Consider the following 12,780-nt stretch of genomic DNA (forward strand, 5'->3'; position numbering starts at 1 on the left):
ACTTCTGCATCCCCAGCCATTAGATTTGAGAAAGAATAATGCCAGGTGAGGGTGGATTACTGTGGATGCTGTCCTGGCATTCTAGTGCTGCATATGTAGAAATCAGAACCCCATTCTTGGGCCATAGCCTCCATGGTTAGAGCATCTGCTTTGCACACAGAGAGATTGCATTCAATCTCTGGCATCTGCAGGTAGGGCTTGGATAGAATCCTGCTTTAAACCCCCAGAGGACCACTGTCGGTCATTGTGGAGACAATACTGAGCTGGATGGACCAATGGCCTGACTCAGTATAAGGCAGCTTCCTATGAGAAGGGAAACAGAAGGGAATAAAAGTCAAGACAAACTTGATCTTCCACAAACGAGCCCTGTATACATCTCTAGATGTTCTTTTGTCCTCGACAGAGGCAAATAAGCCACTCGACGGCAGTGGCAGTGGCAGAAGTGGAAGCTTGACATCTTCCTAGCCCCTATGTCAGAATTAGGCACAGCTTTTTATTTTTATTTTTAGAGGGCAACACGTTCTGTCCCACTCCTAACCACATGTAAATACTTAGTTACTTAACATCCCGACGTAATTACGGCGTTGCGCTTGCTTTCTTAACTACCCTCATTATAAGATCAAGGAACGGCAAACTTGCAGAGTAATTAATCTTTGAACTACTTAGCAACTTCAAATATAATTACGGGACCAAGTAATCTGCAAGGATGCAATTACTCTGAGGCTGTGTTTATTAGGAATGATCCGTAAAAGCCCACAGCAGCTGCTGAAGGTCGTGGCTCGTGGCTCGGCCACCAGCCAAAGGATTCTGCGGAAATTTGGCCAGCTTTCCCTTTTTGCATGTGATAATGTGAGCCACATGCTCCCATCAGTTACAACGGGGATTTCTTCCTTCCCCCTTTGACCTTTTCCTGCAAACCCGGGGCGGGTGGGTCAAACTTTGCCCTTTGCGGGACTAGTTTTTATTAAATTAAAACTTTAATCCAGCTTGAGGCTGGATTATGTGCTACAGATGCCTCTAGCTTGCAGGTGATTGCCTCTTACTGATTGTATTTGGTCTACGTTATCACACACACACTCGCCCTGCTTCCCCATCCCTTATCTGCCGTCAGTTACAGAAAGACAATAAATGAAAGAGGCCACTTTCATTCTTTAGCAGGTACGTCTGCTTGGGTTCCTCTCTACTTATCTGTCACTCTGGGCTGCAGAGGTTTCCCCTGAACAACAGAATACAGTGGTTTGTGCTAATTCGGGTCCTCACGGCTTAACTGAGCCCACTGCAAAATGTGCCAGATAATGTCATTTGCAGCAGAAGGCATTTATTTGCTCAACAGATTTATTGGTGCTCAACTGTCAAGGTCACTAGATCCCAAAGGTTCGGCTTTTAAAGAACATTCCGGTAAAGTGATCTGGATTTCCCCCCTTCCCCACCATGTGTTTGCGTATAATGAGCTGTTCTTTCAGCCTCTTCAGAGGAAAGTTCATTGGCCAGTTTATATGTGCCTGTGCTTGTTACTAGGAGGGTGTTAATATCAGTTACATAAGCCAAACAGAAAGCAAGGAGGAAAGTTTCACTCAACATCTATTCACACCTACTTGCACTTCATTGTGAATTCACAGGACTGCAAATGCCACATGTTGTATGGGAAACCTGAGGAGAACCCAAGTATGGTCATGGGACCAGTTATGCTGTTCAGTGCAAAAAATGAGAAAGTACGTTCTCCTCCACAGCCACCACCATTCAGCTGGTGGTTTGCAAGCACCAATAAAGCACCATCTTGCCATATAATTTGCTGTTTATTGAGTTTGCATGGGTAGCTTTATGGTTTGTGTAATTGTTTTCAGAGCTCATGTTCCTGTGTTTTATTCTGCTTTTGCTGGGTATACCACTTGGATGGCTTTATGTGAACTGGTCTACAAATTTGTTTAAATAAATAAATAAACCCAGCATGATATAAAAAAAACCAGAGCACAGCCTCCCGTAGGTTAGGATTGCTCTTTGGAGATTCTAGGATCCCTTTCTGAATATGCACATGGGCAATTTTGCAAGCCTATCAACATGCTAGGAGGACCACACCATTGTTTTGGAGGAAATTAATTCCCTTTGAATAATTTTAATATTCAAAGAACTTGAATGAAACATGTAGTGCTGACTACATCATGTGTTTCACGAATTTTGGCACGAGTCGCTAAACAATTCATTATCAAGTAGGGCAGATGTTCTTGTAGACTGCGTTTTCTAACAGCCATTTTCCGATAGGAAAGAACTTAGCTGGAAGTCCACTCACAGTGTCTTTAGTAAGCACAATACTGCTGGCAGAGAACGGACAACTTCCTCTGGGCTACAGACCAAGGAAACAGATTGTAGGCCAACACATCTGGACACATGCCCTGACCTCGTTTTTGGGTCAATCAATATTTTAATTTTGAGAGGGTAGCATAATGATAACAACTTGTAGAACATGGCTGTTGACATTTTGAACAGATTACCGAGAAAGATATGCAGAAGAGAGAAAAGCCACTGACCAATGCAGATCAAAGAAATACAGAATGAAGAGTTACGGAGCAAGTTAACTTGCCCTCCTTGTATTATAGAACAGGATCCTGCCATGCATGAATCAAGTCAATCATCAGTGATTTCAGGTGGTATTGCAGACAGATGATGCATGGCTGCCAAACAATGAGGGCAGGGATGTCTGATTGCATCCTACTTGACTTGATAAATGAATCAGAGGTTCCCTGATGAAATATACTCGGAGTCAGTGGATTTCATGCTCTTTATTCAGCTCATAGTGGTGAGGAGGAATGGAAGTTCCCCCAGAATGTCTGCTTTATATACATTATTTACACAATGGGACCCATGTGATTGGCTAATTCCGGGATTTTCCTGTAGGCCAATCAGGTTGCGGATTCCCTTCCACCTGGAGCTGGATTGGGTGACTCCTGTGGATCAATCAGACTGCTGCATTCTGAATCCTACTGTTCTAGGACCAATCAGACTGCTGCATTTTGGATCCTATTCAACCTCAGTATATAACACCTGAAAAGGAAGAGCCATCGTTCAGTAGTAAGATGTTTTGAATGCCAAAGATCCCAGGTTCACTGCTTGGTTCTTCTGGGTAGGGCTGAGAAAGACCTTTTCCTGAAACACAGAAGTGGGAAATCGCCAGTGTAAGGGCTGAATACATATATCCCTTTAGACCTTTTTGCCCGGAATGTATGCTTGAACGAACTGTGGCAATCCCATTTATCTGGCTGAATGTGGGGTAATATTTAGAAAAGGCTGTAGAAACATCTCGCTTTTCCTTGGCTGGAACGGTGGTTAGCATCCCAGTGCCAACAAAAATCGCTGCCCTCATTTTGGGCATCCTACTTTTTTAGGATTTTGAGGTAAAGGTCCTGGGTTCCACTTAACCGAATGAGTAGGGTGGGATGAGCAAACACAGCAGGGCTGGTTTACCCCATTTTGAACAGTAAGTAATAAATAGATTTTGGGAGGGGACCCCCCCCCAAGAAATTAATAAATAGTAGGATTTTGATTATTTGAAGGGAAGATTGCAGGCCAGTGGAAAAATACAGGCTAAGCTTTCTTTCAGAGCTCACCTGGGGTAGAGGCATTAACATGACAAAAGGTATTGATGGCCCATCTAAGAGGAATCATTGGGCCTGGAAAGACAGATGGTGGCCAGGGAAACTGGGTATGAGGTGCTGAGAAGAAGAAGAGGAGAATAAATACTTGAGATCCATCTTGGGCAGGAGGGCTGAAGTCTGTCTGGGTGAGATGCCTTTGACTTCAGTGCTCCACTGCTACGGGGAACAAGCCTTGCTTGTGATGACCATGATGTAAGATCTGGACTCCCTCCATGCAGAATGAAGGTGTAAATAGTTTAATAAACCACATTTCTTAAAGCTACAGCAGTCTCTGCCGTGTCTAAATTCTCCAAAGGATCACAGACCCTGGGTTCCCCTTGGAATTTTGCTACCACCAACTTTTGTAGCAATATATTATCATCCAAGGATAACTCCCACCACACCATAAGACCATTAAATCCAGAAATCCAGCATTACTAAACTGCATCACTATAAAGAATATATCTTTATTCACATCCCGTACTGCATCCTTGTGTAACCATTAACTTTCTTCAGTCGTGAAGATAGGAAGTCAACTGTTGGTGATACCAGGGCCGTCTTTACCCAGGGGTGCAAGGGGTGCAGGGCACCCAGGCACCAAATTCGGCAGTCAATCGCTGGGTCATTTCCGTTCCTTTTTGTGGAAGAGCTGCAGAATCAATGTACCTGGTGGCGCCCCCTACTGGTGTCTTTAATTTTCGCATGGTCACAAAAATGGAAGATGGAGCTATCACTGCCACTTTTTATTTATTGATGTTAGCAGTTTTCGCTGCTCCCCTCTTTAAAAGCTGAGCAACGTAGACTTGTGCCCCTAAAAAAAGCTTTTTGAGCTGCCCCTGAACAATTTTGATCTGCCCCCCCCCCAAAAAAATTGGAGATGCCGGGCAGATCTTTGCACCCCAGCAGCGCATATGCTAAAGATGGCCCTGGGTGAGACAGAAAGCATTTGATATTCACTCGTCTCACTTTTAAGCTTCTGCTTTGGAAAGAAAGCCCAGCAACCTAAAAACCATCCCTCGTGGCCTTGCAAATGCTTATTTTTACAACTTTATGGTGCCTGCCATCTGGGACTCTGTCAGCATATGGTACAATTATTAGCCAAGCTTAACAGCTGCCTTGTGTGCTAACCTCCTCAATGATTAAAAAAGGCAACAATATCCGGTATGCGACCCCATTCAGCCATTTCAGCCACAACAGCACAAACAAAGGCATGAGCTGGGCTTCGTACGCCTGCAGAAGCTTACCTAACATCTTTGCTACAACACATCTACACTGCAAATGTTAATCAACCTGAAGCATGTTTGAAACTCACTGAATTGTTGCATCAAGCAACTGTAAGGTCTGAGCTTTGGTGAGGGTGAAAGGATGACTTGGTAGGGTTCTTTATTCCATCATATAACCACAATTCCCAGGATTCCTTTGTTAAGTATACAAGCCTGAAACCCCTTTTGCATATCACGTCTTACAACTTCACACACTGGCTGGCAAAGGTCATTCCAGGTCCAGGTGGTGTCGTAGCTTCCAGCCGGAGGGGCTTCTGAATCTAGTGCAAGTGCTGTCTACCTGCAAAGCACACCTGTGCCACAGCCAGCACTGAGTCCACATGGAAAGTATATCTAAGCTTCTTCCCAGACAGAGCAGTCCTAACAAGGTATGGAGTGATGGATGAACCTCCCCATCTGAAGTCCTATCTGTTTCAGACAGACATGATGTGCAGATCCAGCGCCTCTAGTGTCCTGACCCTGCACCTCCCCATTTTGGGTGCTGACTATTGCTGACAGCTATGTATCATCCTGCCCTCACCACTACCATAGCATCAGGTGGTCTAGGAGTCTGCTCTTACTCTATTGCGGGGTTGAGGAATCTTTGTGTTTACATAAGAGGGAGGTTGAGAAATGCTTGTCGAAATAAATGTCATCGCTGAAAAATGTGACTCCACTCCCATCTAAAGTCTGAAATGGTGTTGTGTGCATTTCCATCACTTCCCTCTGCTGAATGTGTAGACCTTGCCTGATTCACATCCTTGCAAATCAAAGGGAAGACAGTCTTGCAGACACGACTCATCTGTAAATCCTTGTCAGGGAGGGGGAAAAGGTACTGGCACTACCCTTCTTGCATCACCAAATGCACACACTGCCTGTGGTGTGCCTAATGTGGATAGTCTTCTATTTGAAGGGCTGTCCATTCCAAGCTTGATTTTGAGATCAAGAACCAAAAGAATGGAGAGCACCTAGTTAGCAGACAGAACAGGCACACAGGTCACCTGATCACATTGTGTTGAATGACAGCAATTCTTTCTAAACTTGCATCTATAGATATAAAATAGCATATGCAAACATGAATCCTCTTTTTGCCACTGCTCCATTTTGTGCAGATATGTTAAGTGGCCATCCTAACACCACCAATACTCAGCTGTGGACCTGCATAGATTAAACTTAATAGGAGATGGCACCCTAAGGCTCTGGTGCACTTTAAACTCTGAATACTTTCACAGATTGCTGAAATGAACATTTGCCATGAATAACTCCAGACAGCCCTGGGGCTGACTATTTTTTTTTTTTTAACTTAAAGGAAGATGGTAGCAAATCACAAAGAAAAATGTCATTGCCTTCTTTTGCATACAATTCACTGTATAATTTATGTTGAGCAGCAAGAGCTTTTAGAAATAAATGGTACCCAATGAAACAATCCTTTACATAATCGTGGAGGAAAGCTGGTTGCCTCTAACAAGATATCAAGATAATGCCACTATTAGTTTTCAGTCCCTTCAAATGAATAAGAGCTGCCAGTGTCGACCAATTTACTACACTAGCTTTTTACATATTTTAATAATGTTGTGCGTTCTCTCTCTCTCACTCGCTCTCTCTCTTTCATGTTCCAAGAAAATTGAATAAAAAGCACCTTGCCTGCTTTCACTTTGCAGATATGAATTAAACTGGGGTGGGGAATATTTTTCAGCCTGTGGGCCAGATTCCCTTCTAGGCAAGTTTCAAGGGCCGACATGCCAGGCTGGCAAAAGTGGGCAGAACAATGGGTGCAAATTTTACCTCATTTCTACTAGAGTTGTGCTCTGGATTCAGCCAAGGCCCAAGCCAGAAGCCACAGATAACTGCCATTTGGGTTGGCCAAGAGTGAACCAATACCCACAGTTTAATTCATAGACTAAGGATGCAATCCTAAAGTCACTCACATGGGAGAAAGCCTCATTGAGCTCAGGAGGACTTGTGCTCTTTCCTCTCTCCCCACCCCCACCCCAGATTCTGGTTAGAATCCACATGAAAACAATGCATCTTCTTGTGTGTGCCTTAGGGCAGAGACAGTTTATGTCTCTGTAAAGTTGAGGCTGAAGATATGCTCTCAGGTGAGTCGGATTGCTCCAGCATAAATATAAAGGTCAAGCAGTGAGCACTTGAAAAGCCAGAGACAGAGGGTCTTAAAAATATTTTTTGCTGGTGAACTCTAACAAGATCTCTCCTGAATTAATTATATATTGGCCATGAACCAAGGTGGTGTAAACATTCCCACCGGAAGAGAAGCTCAGGAACTCTTTGTGCTGAACTAACCACAGTAGCCCTTTTGATGAAAGCCAGTTTTGTTCCACTAATAAGACTTATGTGAGTACCACCTAATCACGTGGGGCCCATGGTGTAAATAATGTATATAAGGCAGACATTCTGGGGGAACTCCCATTCCCCCTCAACACTATGAGCTGAATAAAGAGCATGAAATCCACTCTCGACTCTGAGTATATTTCACACCAGAGGAACGCTTAGAATAATGCAATCTCCAGACCATATAAAGAGTACATCCCATGGTAAAAACTGTTTTTGAGTGGTGCTGCTTCAGGGTACGGTGTAAACATTTGGGTTGTAAAGCTACATATAAATATACAAGCTGAAGTGTGTTCCAGCTGCTCAGCTAGCCAAATAATACTATTGATTTGTTTATTACTTCATAAAATTTATATACCTGATCCTGGGTGGTGCAGGAAGCAGGAGAGGCCTAGCAGGAAAAGCACGGTGCACACATACCTTCTCCCACAGCAAATCAGTAGGTACCTCCATTTTGTGCCATTTTTCCTTCTTTTCACTCACACCTGCCTCTGCTGTCCTGACTCCTGACATCCCCGTATGGCTCTGGGATGCTCAACAAAACCTGTCGGGCTTTCTTAACCCAACAAGGCCTGGATCCATCCAAACAGGCCTGATTTGGCTCAGGATTCTAGCCTTGGCCAACCCTAGTGCCAACCCTAGTAGTGCCTACTACTGCCAGGTCAAGTTGAGTTATTTTCACCCCAGTTTTTACTGTGGGAAGTATCATAGACTCATAGAATCATAGAACTGTAGAGCTGGAAGGGACCCCAAGGGCCATCTAGTCCAACTCTCTGAAATGCAGGAATCTCAACTAAAGCATGCATGACAGATGGTCATCTAAGCTCTGCTTAAAAACCTCCAAGGAAGGAAAGTCCACAACCTCCCGAAGGAGTCCGTTCCACTGTCAAAAGAGCTCTTACTGTCAGAAAGTTATTCCTGATGTTTAGTTGTAATAGCCAAAGTGACCTACAAACAAAATATTTTTAAAACATACAAAAAATGAAAATTCAACACACTTAACAACAGATCATTAAACCACAAAGATAGAAAACAGGAAGAAAACAAGCCAAACATCTTAAGCCACGAGAAAAGTAAGTTTAGAAGCTGGCAGCAGCGAGCTAAACTCTAAAAGTTGGCTGCAACAGAATAATCTTCAATAGCTGTCTAAAAATAAGCTAAAAGGTAACATCAAATGCATGCGTTGGTGGAATTGTGCCAAATGGCCACGACCCCTTAACACTAACAGCCACACATCCGACCCAGTGGTTACACTTTCTGTAACAGTGTGAAGGGCCTTAGCTCACATACAGAGGTGTACACCTGGGGCAGGAGTGGGAGATTTTCTGGGGGTGTCAGAGGCTGGACTGAGGAGGAATGGTGGGAGCCTTCCCCCCTTCTCCTGAACCGTCCCAGGAACAGGAGGACAGTATAGATTTAGAACAGTGGTTTGCATAGTTCAGAGGTCATAGTTCAGAGGCTGCAGAGGTTATAGGTCAGAGGCTGCAGAGGGGAGAAGCTGGGAAATATTGGAAGAGCAACAGCAGGAAGAAGAAGCACCAGGGGAGAGACAGCTGACAGACTCAGTGTCTTTGGAAAGCATTCCTGACCACCACACCCGGACCAGGCAATCACTGAGGGTAGTGGAACAGAGAGCTCAAAGGCAAAAAGCTCAGATTAGCTGACACAAGGTTGACGTCAAACAGGAGAGATGGAGGGGGTTGGACTTTACTCGGAGCAACACCATTATTTGGTAGAGACTGCATTCCTTTCCCTCTCTCTGTGAATACTGAATAAATTACGTGGTAAGAACTCTCCTTGGTTATCTGCTCCTGGCTGCCACTGGGGGAGGGATCGGATTCCAGTGCCTGACAAGGGGTTGCATTGGTCGGGGTCAGATGCAAAAGTGGCTAGAGCAAAGAATGGGACTCTTACCATTGGCTCCATTCCAGCTGTGCAAAAGCTAGGGGGTGCCCCCCCCACAACACACTTCTCCATTCAGGAAAGCAAGAGGTAGTCTTGTCTTTAAAATATATAGAAGATTCTCACTACCAAATATGAGAGCTGATGAAGATGCAGCTGCTGTTGCATGGGTGTCTAATAACCAATCCTCTGTTAAACAGCTATGACAAACATCAGGGCAGGAGCCGAAGGATATAAGAACATAAAAAGAACTCTGCTGTATCAGACATTGTGAAATATACTCGGAGTCGAGAGTGGATTTCATGCTCTTTATTCAGCTCAGTGGTGAGGAGGAATGGAAGTTCCCCAGAATGTCTGCCTTATGTACATTATTTACACAATGGGCCCCACGTGATTGGCTAATTCCGGGATTCTCCTGTAGGCCAATCAGGCTGCGGATTCCCTTCCACCTGGAGCTGGATTGGATGGCTCCTGTGGACCAATCAGACTGCTGCATTCTGAATCCTATTGTTCTAGGACGAATCAGACTGCTGCCTTTTGAATCCTATTCAACTCAGTATATAACACATTGGCTCGTCTAGTTCAGCATCCTGAGTGTCTATGCCGCCCCAACTGCATGTTTATGCGAAGCCCGAAAGGAGGACCTAATGCAAAAGGCTACACCTTTGCATATGATGTTTTAAACAAAGCCACTCCCCTCAACTGGCGAAAGTCACTTAGCTTGCAGCATCCATGGCTTCTTCTGCTGACACAGAGAGGGCATTTGGGATGGTTCAGTGAAAATCAGGAAATCAACTAGGACTTGAAAAAGTAGCAAGCCCTCTGTATTTCTGTTTCAGATTCTGAATAAAAACAGCAGGAGCAGGGAGGATAAAACTGACTAATTTTAGAAGTTTAAAGGCAGCCTTTGCTGTTGTCTTTTATGCCTGCTAACAGAGCTTTAAAACCAGCCCGGAAAACTCAGGAGGACTGTTTTAAATGTAATCAGTTTATGACATAACTTTTAAAGCTGTTCAGTTGTTGACTAAAACTTATGCAGTGTTTTATGTGCTGATTAATTATTTACTCATGCATTCACTCATGCATTTATATTAGTATGTTATTGAAAGTACAAGTACAAAGGTGAAAAATAAATATGGTATCTACACAATTAATATGGATTATTGTGAATCAATATTAACAAAACTTTATAATCTATTGTTTATCATTTATAATCTGTGGTTTAAGAATAGCCATGCTGATACATTCTCAAGGATTATAACTCACTTCTCTCTGTCTGCTACTCCAAAATTCTTTAAACGTCCATTCCTGTTCAAATCTATTTATATATAAAATCTTTCCTGTAGCGTAAAAATACTGTTTATCTAAAATTAAAAAGGATTGGCATGGTTATTTAAGGAATATATAAAAATACTGAGAAACTTGATTTATATCAGTGTTTTAAATAGGCCTTTCTTTTCCTTGATGACTTAAATCACGATTTAAATTTGAAATTTCAGATCAGTGATTACATTCATGTTGATATAAATCTATCCACCCGCTGTGCAGCCATTTCTACACACAGGGAGTTGTGAACACACTTTAAAATGCCAGTTTGGCAACGAGTAAATGCTACATAGTGCCATAAATACTGCCAGTGGAACTCTGCTATTATGGGAGAGTGGAATGGAAAAGCTCTTTACACTAATTTTGCAAACTTACCATAATCACTCTTTTCAAATGGAAGTGTAAACACCCCTTCATTTCATCAAATAAATAAAATGTGATTGGCATTCATTTCCAGTGTGGTGTAGGGTTGCCATACGTCTGGAATTTCCTGGACCTATCTGGGCAGAAATCGGTGAAATACCCGGACGTATCGCAGCCCATGGCAGCAGTGTCATTTTTGCCGATTTCCCTCAGAAATAAAAAAAGTTGAACTTCATTTTTATCTGAAATATCTTTATTGGGACAAAACGAAAACCACAAGGCACCTTGGAAGCTACCTTCCAAGATTCACAGACCTCTTGCTCTGTATAACCCATGGTTTCTGGGGTTTAGCCTCATGCTGCAACCTTGCTAAATGGGTCTGAGGAAGATCCCTGAACAGAGAGGAGAATGTCTGGGAACCCCCTGAATGCCTTTTTGAAGTCCGCAATAAAAGGAACATGGGATATGAGTGTCATAGAATAAGTAGTTTACTAAGATTTTTTGCTTGCTCCTACTGAAGACATTGTTCTGTTCACTGTCCCTCCTTGCATTTTGCCCTGAATGGGCCAAAAGCCCTTTGCTTTCATCTGCAATATTAATAGTGACAAAGTATTCACTTCAAATTGTTGCCCCTCACCTTCCCTTTCGCTCATTTGCTCGCCGATAAGCGGCGTGCTATCATGTTATCACGGGCAATGAGTAGAGGGGCTATTTTTGTCCCGCACTCGAGGCAACGCATGATGAGATGTCAGCATGTGTGAGCGGAGATAGCATGTCTTGTCATGTGCTGATAGGCAGTACCCAGCTACGAAAATGATGCCTTTGTCTTTATCGCCGCCGCAGTCTTTCATAACAAGCTGCGACTCTGGTTCATCACAAAGGGAACTGTCACCCTCAGGCACTGGCCTTGGGTGTCTTTTCATTGCCTGTGCGGGTGAGGTCTTTCATGGGCCATGAAGCAGAACAGAAACGCCAGACAGACTATTCTGTGTGTGTTTGTGTACATCCACTGATGGCTTTGCAACAGTGGGAAACACTTCCACTTGGACCAGGTGGGACACTTGGTTTTCGCAAATCCATCCTGTCAACTGCATCCCTGAAAGCATTGGCGTATTGGGGGGGGGGATAGAGGATGTTGCCCCAGGTGCAAAATTGTTAGGGGCACAGCATTTCAACACCTGGTGCTGCCTCAATTCAGCTGCATGATTCCATTGCCGGGCTTCATTGAAAACAGCTTCTCCATGCGAACCAGAAAGTGACCTCTCCAGACAATGAAATGACTCTACTTTTCTTAGCTCTGTGGCTGCACTCTCCATTCAGATGCCATTAGGCAGCTGAATGCACATGCATACTCCATCCAATTCCCTCCCTCCCATCCACTCACCTCTCTGCATGGCCCCGGGGTACCGGCAACCCAAGCAACACCACTGCCTGAAAGTATTCCCCTGAAGGTTTGAGTGGGGTGAAGCTTGGAACAGTAGATAATAAGGTGCAGAAGACTGAAGTAGGTGGTGACTGGTGAAATCTGGGTGTTGTGCTGAAGCAAGCAGAAGTGTGTCCCACTAGCAAAGAGCCACCATTGCACACAACAGTCCCAGGGGTCTGAAGACACAAGAGGCCCACACACTGCTGAAACTAAGCCTAGGTCTGGGTGGATGGGTGATTGTGTGAGAAATAAGTGACTATCACCTTGAGTTCCCTGATGGAAGAAATGTGGGGTAAACACGTGTGTGTGTGTGTGTGTGTGTGTGTGTGTGTGTGTGTGTTCTTGGCATAGACCCAGACTTGACACATTGGATTAGCTTACAAGGAGAATGAAAGGGGAAGGGGAGAGACATGAAAGTTTTCAGTGCCTGGGTGCTATGAAACAGAATATAATTAGAAAAGAAAGTGGCAGCAATCAATTGTGTTTTGGTGATAATTTATTTATCAGGGTGTCATTCCAAGCA

The sequence above is a fragment of the Podarcis liolepis genome (assembly GCF_965112155.1).
Source record: "Podarcis liolepis genome assembly, chromosome: 1".
NCBI classification, from domain to species: Eukaryota; Metazoa; Chordata; class Lepidosauria; order Squamata; family Lacertidae; genus Podarcis; species Podarcis liolepis.